This window comes from Plecotus auritus, assembly GCF_963455305.1.
Source record: "Plecotus auritus genome assembly, chromosome: 8".
In the NCBI taxonomy this organism is placed as follows: domain Eukaryota; kingdom Metazoa; phylum Chordata; class Mammalia; order Chiroptera; family Vespertilionidae; genus Plecotus; species Plecotus auritus.
This window is the reverse complement of record NC_137782.1, coordinates 129,630,896-129,645,317: the sequence shown is the minus strand read 5'-3', so window position 1 is coordinate 129,645,317 and position 14,422 is coordinate 129,630,896. Positions and strand designations below refer to the sequence as shown.

General features: G+C 38.2%; 2 protein-coding genes across 5 annotated transcripts in view; one reads left to right on the top strand and one right to left on the bottom strand.

The window, feature by feature from the left end:
- STAMBP (STAM binding protein) overlaps positions 1-14,422 on the top strand; it is a 762,428-nt gene that overhangs the window by 21,180 nt on the left and 726,826 nt on the right. The window lies entirely within an intron of this gene.
- The window catches only part of EXOC6B (exocyst complex component 6B), a 529,977-nt gene that overhangs the window by 514,409 nt on the left and 1,146 nt on the right, over positions 1-14,422 (bottom strand). The gene's annotated exons all lie outside the window — the stretch shown is intronic.

Here is a 14,422-nt window from a genome sequence, read left to right as displayed (position 1 = left end):
TAATTTTTAGTGAAACAAACAAGGATTTTTGTTGTTATTATTTAGTCTTATACCCTAAGGATTTGATTACTCTTTGGCTTTAGCTAAATGTATGCCTTTCTTCTCCTCTGCTTTCCCCTCCTACCACTACCCCCACAGAGAATGAAAAGTAGTATCTTATATACTAACTAGAGGCCTGGTGCGCGAAATTCATGCACGGGGGTAGGGGAGGTTCCCCTCAGCCCAGCCTGCACCCTCTCCAATCTGGGACCCACCGGGGGATGTCCGACTGCCAGTTTAGGCCCGATCCCCAGGATCAGGCCTAAACCGGCAGTAGAAAATCCCTCTTACAATCTGGGACCACTGGCTCCTAACTGCTCACCTGCCTGCCTGCCTGATTGCCCCTAACTGCCCCACTCTGCTGGCCTGGTCACCCCCAACTGCCCCCCCTGCCGGCCTAGTCGCCCCCAACTACTCCCACCAGCCTGGTCACCCCCACTTGCCCCCCCGCTGGCCTGGTCGCCCCCAACTGCCCCCGCACTGGCCTGGTCGCCCCTAACTGCCCGCCCACCGGCCTTGTCGCCCCTCACTGCCCCCCCTGCCAGCCTGGTTGCCCCCAACTGCCCCCCTCTGCCGGCCTGGTCGCCTCACGCAGCCTGCTGCTCGGTCATTTGGTCACCCCTCACTGAACCCCCTGCCAGCCTGGTTGCCCCACGCAGCCTGCTGCTCAGTTGTTTGGTCACCCCTCACTAATGCCCCTGCCGGCCTGGTCACCCCACACAGCCTGCTGCTCAGTCGTTTGGTCACCCCTCACTAATCCCCCTGCCGGTCTAGTCGCCCCATGCAGCCTGTTCGGTCATCCGTTCGGTTGCAATGGTCGCTTAGGCTTTTATATATATAGATTATATGGTTTTAGGTATGAGCTTAGAAAACTAGCCTTAATACGTAATTATTGCCAAAAAGAATAATTTCTGGCCCTGGTCAGGTAGCTCAGTTGGTTAGAGCACTGTCCCAATACACCAAAGTTGTGGGTTTGATCTTCGGTCAGGGCACATACAAGAAGTAACAAATGAATGCATAAATAAGTGGAACAACAAATCAATCTCTCTCTCTCCCCCTCTGTCCCCTCCTCTTTCTCTCTAAAATCAATAAACTTTTTTAAAAGAATAATTTCAGACCAACTATAGGCAGTCCTTGATTCACTCAGTAAATAAGTTCCTGGGAGCCTATGTATTGAAGCAAATATTGATAAATCAATGCAAACTTCCCAAAAGTAATTCACTGATACTGAAGTGTTTAAAGATGATATGATATCTAGGATATACTTCAAAATTACTAGTAGACAAGGTAGGCAGTGGGGGAAAGTGTAAGTAGTGAGAGAATCAGATGAAACAAGATTTGTTGTGTGTTTAACTGTTAAGACTGTAACAAAGGTCCATAGAGATTTAGTATATTATTTTCTTGAGTTTTGTGGATTTTAGATTTTCCACAGTAAACTTACTTTGGAAACAAAAAAGAATGGGGCAGAAACTGATTGTATCTATCAAAATTTTAAATTTACAAAGCTTAAATTTAGTAATCCCACATTTAAGAATCTATCTTACAGAAATATCACTATCAATATGTAAAGAGACATTTATAAGACTACATTATTGTTTGTTAGAACAATGTAGGGAGGGAAAAGGAAACAGTCTCTAAATGTCCTTCCATAGAGGAGTATGTAATTCCATACAACAGAATATTCTGCAATTATTTGAAAGAGCTATAAGTTTTGACTTATAAAGATATCTGACATATATATTATTAAGTAGAAAAAATAGATGTGTATATGGTAATTCTCACTTAAAAAGAAAAACTATAAGACTATATGTTTATACAAATGTGTGTGTACATGCTTGTATAAGCAAAGAAAAAAAGTCTAGAAAACTACACATCAAACTAATAATAATGCTTTAAATGGGTGAGTACAGGGAAGAGAGGGAATGTTACTCATGTACTTCTAAATTATTTTTTTACAATCTATATATATAAAAGCCTAATATGCAAAGTGTCCCCTCAGGAGTTCGACTGACCGGGAGTTTGATCGCTTGCTATGATGTGGCCAGGGGGTGGCCTGGAACAAAGGAAGGACCCAGCCAGCAACCAGCAGCCGCTAGGGACCCTACCCATGCACGAATTTCATGCAGTGGGCCTCTAGTAAAAAAATATTTTAAAATCCATTACAATTTAAAAATAAAGTATGTGGTACATAAAAGTTACTCAAGGAAACTTTAAATAAATCAGCTAAGAATGCCACTCAGGATATGACATAAAATAATTTCATACAAAATAGAAAATAATAGCCCTGACGGGTTTGGCTCAGTGGATAGAGTGTCGGCCTGGGGACTGAAGGGCCCCAGATTCGATTCCAGTCAGGGGCATGTACCTTGGTTGTGGGTACATCCCCAGTGGGGGGTGTGCAGGAGGCAGCTGATCGATGTTTCTCTCTCATCGATGTTTCTAATCCTCTATCCCTCTCCCTTCCTCTCGGTAAAAAATCAATAAAATATTTTTTAAAAAAGAAAATAACAAAGTGCCAGGGGCTAAAACCAACAGTAATTAGCATACTATGCAAAAAGATTCATTGGAAGGCCAATGGACTTTGATATTCAGCAGGGCTAAAAAACAGCATTATACTGCCCTGCTGTGGGCTCAATGGCTGAAGGCAATTCCCTAACCTGATAATCCTTTTATTGTTTACCAAACTTTACCTTTGATATGCCTGTATGCATTCCTAAAGGGCAAATGTGTATTCAAGTGAATAAAAGCAGATGGAACCCAGAAGTCGGAGAGCTTCTCCACTAGAGGGAAGTTTCCACCTGGCCCCCATGCCTTCTAAATTCATATTTCTTGTCTAGTGTTTTCATTTGTGTGTGGCCCCTTCTTCAGATCCTGAACCCTTGCTGCAAATGGATGCGGCAATAAAGCTTGAAGGAAAATCATGTAAACTACTACACTTCCTATAAAATATGAACAGAAAAGAAGAGCTGAAAATATTGGGACACAAATAAGTTTGCAAAACTTCTACAGGATAGTTTTGGACAGAGAGAACTAAGGCAGACTGGGTGACAAAAGAAGGAAGTATAAAACAAAAGAAGGAAGAAAAAGACTGAGAGAAAATATAGTGTCATAAATGAGAAAGGGTCATCACATTTTATGAAAACAGCATTAAAAAATAAGGGTAAAGGACCAGACAGTGTGGCTCAGTAGCTGAGGGCTGACGTATGAAATGGTAGGTCATGGTTCAATTCCCAGTCAGGGCACATGCCCAGGTTTGGGACTCAATCCCTGGCGGGGGAGCATGCAGGAGGCAGCCAATCGATGATTCTCATCATTGATGTTTCTGTCTCTCTCTGTCCCTTCCTCTCTGAAATCAATAATATATATATATATATATTTTTTTTTTAAGAATGGGGTGGAGGGTGGGACAGGGCAGTTAGTGGCTATGGAAAATTTTTAGAGTTGTCCTTCATTTTTAAAAAATCTAGTGAATATCTTTTTTTTTTCTAGAAGGGGTTGGTCTGTTCCCAGTAAAATTTATTTATGCACACTGCCATTTCCATTTGTGTGTGTGTGTGTGTGTTTGTGTGTGTGTGTGTGTTGTATGTGTGTGTTTTACTGATTCATTTTAGAGAGGAGAAAGGAGAAGAAAAAGAGAGAGAAATATCAATTTGTTGTTCCACTAATTGATGTACTCACTGGTTGATTCTTGTATGTGCCCTGACCAGGGATCAAACCCACAACCTTGGTATATCAAGAAAACGCTCAAACCAACTGAGCTACCTGGCATAAATATCTTCTATTTAATGTATACTTGCTTCACCCTAGAGGATAACAACTTGAGCCAGCAGGAGTAACTCTGGTTTCCAGACCTCCATTTCAATGTGATGAGACAACCACATGCATTTACTTTCCTTTCTCCTGAAACCCCCTACAGAAAAAGGTATAAACCCATTACTCCAAAAGAACAAAGAAAGAGCCTACAGCCAACAAGAAATAGCAACAAATTTCTGGAAGACAAAAGCTGATAAACAGTAGTAAGGATGAACACAGTAGTACAAAAGAGTCTTTGCCAAAGAAATGACTCCAAAAGGGAGTATGAGAACCAACCATAACCATGGAGATCAGGACTCAGAATGCCAAGAATAATGGGAGCACTGAAAACAAACAGATTAACTGAAATAGTGAATATAGAATAGTCAAACCCCTTCATACTTACTCCATACATGGATATTCAAAGAGCCAAAGCTAATCCTAGGCAAGGCATCAGGGGATTTTTCTCTGGAGAAGTAATGTAGCCTGAGAATATACTAAAAATCATCAAACTGTTCACTTTAAATAAATGAATTGCATAGTGTGTGAATTATATCTCAATAAAGCCATTTTGAAAAAAGAAAAAGCACCAATTTTTCTTTTTTTCCATAGTGGAAAATCAATTAAAATTGAATGTGAGTTTTTATTAATTATGAATATAGAAACTGACTTTTTACTTTATGTTTAAGAGATCTTTTAAAAATAAACTTCATTTGTGATGAAAAAACATTTACCTTAATAAAAATTAATTCCATGTTTCATTTCAGTTTCCTCTTCAAGTAAAATTAAATATAATACTTTTTAATAGAAACAGCATTACAGTATATCCAATACCCAATTTCTATGAAAATTATTTTCTTCCACTCACCCTCCTATTTAAATATTTGTGTGAAGTGATGTTCACTAAAAGTGAATAATGATCATTTCTCAAAAACAGATTTTTGCCTGATATGTATTTGTGTCATCTTTACAGTTTTCTATTCTGCTTGGTTTTATTTTTACAGATTAGCATGGATCACAATTATAAAAAGAAAAATAATTTAAAAATTAAAGGACATATAATAGGTCTCTCATTCTAAGAAGGTGAAGCAGACATAGTTTTTGCTTTTCTTCCCACTACGTATAACTAAAAACTCTAGGCATCATATATAAAACAAACATTAAAAGATCTGAAAGATGGAAGAAGGAAGATAGGCTTGGGACCTCAGGACCAAAGAAACAACACTGGTGAGTTTCCAGATTTTCTTTTTGCTACATATCCCAGCTTGGAACTAAAGAGACATAAACAGGTGCAAACAAACAAACAAAAAAATCCCTAACAAAAGCCTGTTCTCTCTGTCCAAAGATGACAAAAGAGGTAGCCTACCAAAATAGAAAACATTTACACAATCACTGTTGTATTCTAGACAAACACTACAGAAAAAACTGTGGCCCCACCCACACTCACAAGCAAAGGCAGAGAGGGAGCCAAGATTTCCACCCTCTAGAAGCACCCAATACCCTGGCCAGGGTGTCAGAAAAGGCCAAGAAGAGAGCTGGGACGCTCACCCCCAATGGATGGTTACAATCCTCTCTCACGCAATGTTATTAGCAGAGACCATATAGGGAGCCAGGACTCCATCTCTAGCAGATGAGGAGCCCCTCTCAGGTCAAAAGAGTCCAAGAGGGGAACATGGACATCTACCTCCACCTAGCAGTAATGAAGAATTAATCCACACCTCCCACCAGAGCAGTGTCGAAGAAAGCTAACTAAAAGGGTAGGTTTAAATGAGAAACAGAGTCTCAAAACATAATATGAAACTGTAAGGTTTCAATTAAAAATCATTCTTCATACCAAGAACAAGGAAGTTGTCAAAGTAATGAAAAAAGGTAATCAGTAGATGCCAGAAATGACAGAGATGTCAGAATTATCTGATGATGTTAAAGTCGTCATAACAAAAATGGTTCAACAAAGAATTATGAACGCACTTGAAACAAACAGATTGAGAGCCTCAGGGGGAAAAAAATAGAGCAAAGAATTACCAAATGGAGAGTTTAGAACTGAAAAATTACAATAACTGAAAAGAAAACCTCAGTAACAGCCTCAGAAAAAACAGAGGCAAGAATCAGTGAATTCAAAGATATAACAATAGAAATTACATTATCTGAATATGAGAAAATAAAATGAAAGAAATAAACAGCACCCCAGGAGCTATTGGACAATAACAAAAGATATAACATTTATGTCACCAGGTCCCAAAATGAGAGTGGAAAGATGATGGAGTGGGAAACTACTTGAAGAAATAATGAATTAAAATTTCCCAAATTTGGCAAGGGACATATAAACCTACAGACTCTTGAAGAAGTTCAGCAAACCCAGACAGGATAAACCCAAAGAAATCCATGCCAGGACACACTGTAATTAAACTCCTGAAAACTAAAGACAGAGAAAAAAAATCTTAAAAGTAGCCAGAGAAAAATGACACCTTTTCTACAGGGAAAAAATAACTTGAATGACAGCAAATTGCTCATCAGAAACCATGGAGGCCAGAAAGAAGTGGCACAAAATTTTTCAAGTGCTGAAGGAAAAGAACTTAAATCCAGAATCGTACATGTAGCAGAAATAATGGTTCATTCCTTTTCAGATGGAGTAAACTAAGCCAATCTCATGTAAAGAGAATTTGCTGCCTACTCTTTAAAAAACTGGCTACAGGAACTTCTTTAAACAGAAAGGAAATGATTTTTTTAACAGGAATCTTGGAACATAAAGGAAAAAAGAACACAGTAAGCAAAAATATGGGTGAATATAACAGGTTTTACTTCTGAATTTTCTAAATTAGATTTGCTGCGTGAAGCAAAAATTAAAACAGTTTGACATAGTCCTAAATGTCTATAGAGAAAATATTTAAGATGGTTATAAACAGGAGAGGATAAAGGAACATAACGGGAAGTGAAGTTTCTATACTTCACTCAAACTGGTAAAATGATGACACAGGCAAACTGTGATGTTATATATTAAATAATTTTAACAACTAGAGAAAACACCAAAAAAACTATACAAAAAGGTACATTCAAAACCAGTATAGATAAATCAAATTGGAATTTTACAAAATCTTCAAGTCATTCAAAGCAAAGCAAAAAAAAAAAAAAAAAAAAAAGAAACAAACAAAAAAGGAGAGAATAAACATAGAACAAATAAAAAGCAGAGTTGAGCCTTAGCATATCAATAATTACATTAAATATAATACCCCTCACAAATTTAAACATAAATATCCCTAAGAAACTATTGGCAAATAGAATTCAAAAGTATATAAAAAGAAATATGCATACACAGTGACTAAACTAACAGTGACTAACTATTTCAGGGAGGCAGGCTCTTTTGCTGTGTTTGTTTTTTATTAAAAAGCTGTGGGGTAAAATAGTCTTCCAGTTTTGATCTTGTTTGTCTACACTTGAAACATGACAAGCTCTGTGATAAAAGCATATCTTTCAGCACTATAATATTGTATAGTGGAACAGTGACACTATTATCAAGCCCACAACCCGGGCATGTGCCCTTGACTGGACTTGAACCCGGGACCCTTCAGTCCTCAGCCCGACGCTCTATCCACTGAGCCAAACCAGCTAGGGCTATGTAGTTTTTAACTTACAAAGTCAGTACATATTTTGTTAGATTTATACCTAAGTATTTCTTTTTAAAAAGTGATTATAAATGGTATTGTGTTTTTAATTTTGGTGTCAATGTATTAATTGTTAGTATGTAGAAATATAATTAACTTCTGTGTGTTTATCTTGGATCACTGTGACTTTGCTGGCCTTCATCATTTATCTAACAATAGATCATTTTTTCTAGTATTCAGAACACTGGAAGTATCTAAACTCAAAAAATAAAAGATAGGAGTGCTCTAAAAAAAATAAAATAAAAAAAATAAAAGGTTTTTGTTGATGTCATTGTTTTGCCATTATCTAAAGATCAAGCTGATTATCAAACCACAGTAGTGACCGAAGGTAAATTCACTACAGTGCAATGTGATATCTTCAAGAATGAATAGTTGGTTATTTCAACAGTCATAATCTATATGTATCACCACAAATCACATTAAGGTAATCTAATTGGTTGCACTGTAACAGTTCTTGCTCAGAGATGTTTCCCTAGGTAATGTATTTTAAAGTTCTAAATTATAATTATGCAAACATATATTATATGCTTAAACTTCTTTTAACAATCATTGTGCCCTGGAGAGTTAGATATCTCAACTTTTTTTAAATTTTAAATCTAGAACAAGAAATTTCCAGACATTCCAAGTAAATAACCTTCTTAATAAGACACATGTTTTCCAGCCAGTATATTCTAAATTATATAGCTTAAGGCAAAACACCTATAGTTATTTTATTTGTTGGCAATTTTTTATTTGGCTAACATGGGTTGGGTGTTGTTGTTGTTGTTTTAATATATTTTTATTGATTTCAGAGAGAAAGGGAGAGAGAGGGAGATAGAAACATCAATGATGAGAGGGAATCACTGATCAGCTGCCTCCAGCATGCCCCCCACAAGAGATCAAGCCCACAACCCGGGGCATGTGCCCCAACCAGGAATCAAACTATGACCTTCTGATTCATAGGTAGACCGACACTCAATCACTGAGCCACACCAGACAAGTGGGTGTTGTTTTTTAACATCAAAATTAAGATTATTCGCCCTGGCCAGTGTGGCTCAATTGGTTGGACATCATCCCGTGGACAGAAAGGTTGCCAGTTCTATTCCCAGTCAGGGCACATGCCAAGGTCGCAGGCTCAAAACCCAGAAGTGTGCTTCCAGAAGGCAACCGATGTTTCTCTCACATCCATGTCTCTCTCTCTCTCTCTCTCTCTCTCTCTCTCTCTCTCTCTCTCTCTCTTTCTCTCTCTCTCTCTCTCTCTCTCTCTCTCTCTCTCAAATTAAAAAAAAAAAAAGTTTTTTAAATCCTTGGGTGAGGATTAAAAGTAGTACTTATGAAGAAATAACTAAGGTATAAGCAATGCATAGTCTTTCAGACCAGAAATCATACAGACTGAACACATGCATTTTACTTAGGAAAGTGTCTGTAGCATTTATAAGTCTCTCAAAGTGATCAATGATCCAAAAAAGGAAGAGAGGAATAATGCACTTTCCAAGTCCCAATATAAATATTATCAAATCTATGCCTTAATTAAGCCAAAACCAGCAGAGAACTGTATTCCTTTGGCTCCCTGGAAAACTGCTTTTACTGAATTGTGCTTTGGTTATGCCATATGCTTTCGCTAAAGGACAATACAGCAAACAGCCTGTCACATATTGCTGCATTGACTATATGGGTATTAAAGTTACATTATATAGGACCTTCTTTGTGAGGACTTACGGGAGAAACAGTTCTCTGGTCTTACGCAGAACCAAGAATAGTTGTGCTTCTCCTAAGTAACTACTTTTTTATTTTACAACACCATAACTCAAATAACTGAACATGTCTCTTTTTTGTACTAGTTGCTAGAAAGCCTAGAGACAAAGTGATGGCCTACCTTTAAAAAACATACAGGCCTTCAAATACAATTTTTTTTATGCATCTAATTTCCCTCATGTCTCTTTCTTTTTAGAATTCAGTAAGTTATGGCTTCTCCACTAAGAAATTACACTGGGTAGCTCAGTTGGCTGGAGCATCATCTGGATGTGCCAGGGTTGTGGGTTCAATATCTGGTCAGGGCACATGCAAGAATCAATGAATGAATGCATAAATAAGTGGAACAACAAATATCTCTCATCTCTCTCTCTCATTCTCTCAAATCAATAAATAATTATTTTTTTTAAAAGAAGTTACACTTTGACTCAATACCTCTTGATACATCAAAAATGTATTCTTGCCTGGTCGGCATGGATCAGTGGCTATCAACCTATGACTCACAGTTTGGTCAGGGCATATGCCCGAGTTGTGGGTTCGATCCCCTGTGGAGCATGCAGGACGCAGCCAATCAATGATTCTGTCTCATCATTGATGTTTCTATCTCTCTCTCCCTCTCCCTCCCTCTCTGAAATCAATAAAAATATATTAAATAAATAAAAAGCCAAAATAGCCTGGCCTGGAAGCTCAGTTGGTTAGAGCATCATCCCCATACACCAAGGTTAGAGCACATACAAGAACGAACCAATGAATGCATAAATAAATGGAACAAATCTCTCTCTCTCTCTAACTCTCTCTCTCTAAAAATCAATTCTCTAAAAATCAATAAATAAAATAGCCAAAATATTTAAATATTCCATTATTGTTACTTATTTCTTAGCTGAATGTTCCTTAATTCAAATATTGGAACAAAGTCCATGCAACATCAGTTGGTCTTTAAGTAACTGTCTTCCTTGTTTTCGAAATACTACAGCAGATACTACCACATTGCAAAAATGGCTTTACTCTTCTTTCCCACAGCAAGAACAGACACTTTAAGAAATGACCTATTAGACACCTTAGGTCTCAAAATGTTTAAACTCAGGTCAGGTAAGTGTGTGTAACTCAATTTCTACTAACTCCTCCCACACAGTATTTTTGCTTCCCCCCGCCCCCACAAGCAAATTTGAATGTCATCATTGCTCAGCTTCTCAAACCAGATTCACACATTTCATAGATAAGCCACTCACTAATTCTATCTTTCTAAGTTGCTTTCAGCTGAAAGCTTGATTTTGATATGTGATTAAATCAATTATTACATGGTTAACAGATACTGCAAACTATCAATTGCAATGATATAAAGAACCAAAATATCTATCTTTATTATCCTCAATGTCCAGAATATGCAAACTCACAAATACAGAAAGTAGACTGGGGAGGGCGGGGAGAAAGAATGTAAAATGACTGCTAATAGGTATAGGATTTCTTTTTGGAGTGATAGAAATGTTCCAAAATTAGATTATGGTGACTTTTGCACAACTGTGAGTATACTATAAAACCACTGAATTGTACACTTTAAATGGGTGAACTATATGGTATATGAATTGCATCTCAATAAAGCTATTTTTAAAGGTATTATATTTTACTGTTAAACTTAAAAGTTATATGGTATTGGAAGGAAACTAGGCTTTGGGTGGTAAGCACACAGTAGAGTATATAGATATCAAATTATAATGTTGTATATCTGAAATTTATATGTTATTAACCAATGTTACCTCAATAAATTTATTTTTTTAATTTAAAAACAAAATCTGAAATAGCAATTAAGAATGAATGTTAACTGCTAGTATCCACAGAGCAAATTAAGAAAATAACCTACTGCCCTGACTGGTTTGGCTCAGTGGATAGAGCGTCGGCCTGCGGACTCAAGGGTCCCGGGTTCGATTCCAGTCAGGGGCATGTACCTTGGTTGCGGGCACATCCCCAGTGGGGGGTGTGCAGGAGGCAGCTGATTGATGTTTCTCTCTCATCGATGTTTATCTCTCATCGATGTTTCTAACTCTCTCTCCCTCTCCCTTCCTCTCTGTAAAAAATCAATAAAATATATTTTAAAAAAAAATTAAAAAAAATAACCTACTGAATAAGTGATATGAGAGAAAACTAGAAATACAGAGATGGGAGCTATTGTACATGAGTGATTTGCAATCAATATTTTAGCATTAGTGCTACAAAGCTGGAATCAATATTATTTTAAAAACAACACAGGACCCAATATCTTATAAGCCTCTTTCCTCATCTGCAAAATCAAGACTTGCAACTAACAAAACAATATTTAAGATGAAGAAAGAGATGGCTGCTTTCCCAAAAGGATTTACTAAGCAAAAGCCTCTATATGCATGATATGCTTGGGCCTTTCAGAATTACAATAAAAAAGGAGAGGCACTCCCTTATGATATGTGGAAATTGACTAACATTGCATGATTGTTCAATATTAAAATCAGGAGTTATATAACGAAAAAGTCAAGTTACTGTGACTCCTCAAACAAGAAGGAATGATTGGAAGAATAATTTGGTATACTAGGGAAAGAAAGCAAGTAATGATTCACAAGTAAAAGTTGGCAAAAGAAAGAGTCTGTCTGGTTAGGCAAATGTAGCTAGGTGGATTTTTGTGAAGAGCAGGAATTTTAGGGATAGACATACTAATCTTATGTCTGCTATCAAATTTATGTTTCTGTTCTTTCATTCCTCTTCAGTTACAATACTTAACTCAGGAACAGCTAAGAATCTGGTGCCTAAAAAGGGCTATCTCAAAAGATGGAAGAAAGAGAAAAGACTATGAAGAAGGGTAGAGGAGTTTGAGATAGACAGTTAAGGGTAAAGTTAGGGAAGAGAGCCTACTGCCTTAATCAAACCTGGCTAATGATTGTGATGAGAAAGCAGGATATAATGATGATGGGGGTACATCCAAGGAAAAGCATGCATCAAGTCTGTGCATGTTACTGTCTCTGAATGGGATAACGAAAAAATGTGAAATCAGCCCCTATGAATGTGGGCAAGAGGCAAGCTAGACTAAAGACAAAGACAGTGCATATTACTTGTATTTTTAGATGTTCAGTGATTGAATCTTGGGTCTGACAGTAAGATTTAGGGTTATCTGCCAAAGATAGGATGAGGCCAAAAATGAAAAGCCCCTAATAATGATACAGGGAATCAGGAAAAGCAATTAGAACTGATAGGATAGTGCAGATGTTCTCAAACCCTTTTTTTTTACCTTGTCCACTTAGGGCAAAAGATCCCTTAATTCATCTAACCCCATAAAACCCCACTTTCCAGTGAGAAAAGAACTCAGTGATAGCCGAAACCGGTTTGGCTCAGTGGATGGAGCGTCGGCCTAGGGACTCGAGGGTCCCAGGTTCGATTCCGGTCAAGGGCATGTACCTTGGTTGCGGGCACATCCCCAGCAGGAGGTGTGCAGGAGGCAGCTGATCGATGTTTCTAGCTCTCTATCCCTCTCCCTTCCTCTCTGTAAAATATCAATAAAATATATTTTAAAAATTTTAAAAAAAAAAAAAAGAACTCAGTGATAACAATGAAGATATATAGTTTTTTTAATTGATTTCAGAGAGGAAGGGAGAGGGAGAGAAAGAAACATCAATAATGAGAAAATCACTGGTTCGCTGCCTCCTGCATGCCCCAAGGGGGTCGAGCCTGCAACCTGGGCATATGCCCTGACCAGAGGAATCAAACCATGACCTCCTGGCTCACAGGCTCAACCACTTAGCCATGCTGGCCAGGCACAATGAATCAAATTTTAGGAAGAATGGGTAACTTGTATTCGAACCATAATGCATATATTCTTATGTCAAGATACAAGAAGCTCTAACCAGGCGTCCTCAAACTATGGCCCGAGGGCCACATGCGGGCCGCCGAGGACATTTATCTGGCACGCCGGGTGCCGCTGCCTGTCCTACTTAGCAGCCGACTCGTCCAGGGCCCGCAGTGTGCATAGGAATTTGTTCATAGTTGTTTGTTTTTTTTAACTATAGTCCGGCCCTCCAACTGTCTGAGGGACAGTGAACTGGCCCTCTGTTTAAAAAGTTTGAGGACCCCTGCACCAATTTGGCTCAGTGGACAGAGAGTCGGTCTGGGGACTAAAGGGTCCTGGGTTCAATTCTGGTCAAGAGCACATGCCCAGGTTGGGGGCTGGATCCCCACCAGGAGGCGTGAAGGAGGCAGCCGATCAATGGTTCTCTCATCGTTGGTGTTTCTATCTCTCTCTCCCTCTCCCTTCCTCTCTGAAATCAATAAATGTATTTTTTTTTTAAAAAAAAAGATACTAAAAAATTACAGGCCAATATTCAGTTGATACAAATATGCATTACTATTCAGTGGAGGGTCAACATTATAAATCACAACAAACTAAATTGATCAGTTGAAGTCATTTATCGTATAAGCCAAGACTACAGCAACAGAAAACCACAACCAACTCAAGACAACACTGATGGTGGTGTCTGAGAAAGAATTCTTCCTAAAAACTCTGGTAATCCCAACTGCTCCAGTGGGAGCTTTGCTTGGCTGCCTACTGCAGCTCAGCAGCCAAATTTCTTAGTAGCATACTGAAACAGCATCCTCCGTAACTCTAATAACATCTAGTTTTGTGAAAAACAAATATTAATAACCATTAATAATACACTTATAATACTAGTAACCTTTCGTTTTTATAAACGACAATGAATGAGGATCATTTACTCAAAGACTTCAAGAAAATGAATAAAGAGAAAAGCATTATGATCACGATGGATGGTCATGTTCAAGGAGAGCACTTGGAGAACTGTGCTAACAATGTGCCCTGGAGAAGGAAGCTGTGCAAATGGAGATGAGTAAAGTCTCCAGTCTGCCCCTCCTTCAAATAGTCTTTAGAAAGGCAATATTCCCATGAAAAAAACAAGCAGTGAGTAATAAGTCATTTTTGAAGGGAGAAGACGGTACAAGGTGGATAAGACAATTACCTAAATACTGGCTACATGGAGATCTGAAAGGGCCAGAGGAAGGATGAAGATGAGTTAGTTCTAGGGCACTGGGAACCTGAGGGGAAAGGGAAAGGTAGCTCCACATTGGTAGGTAATTAACAAGTTCAGGGGAAGGGTAATCCCCAATTAAGGGAGGACAACAGAGGTGAAGGATGCAGACCCAGGCTGCCTGACTAGGAATCTCAACTCCCC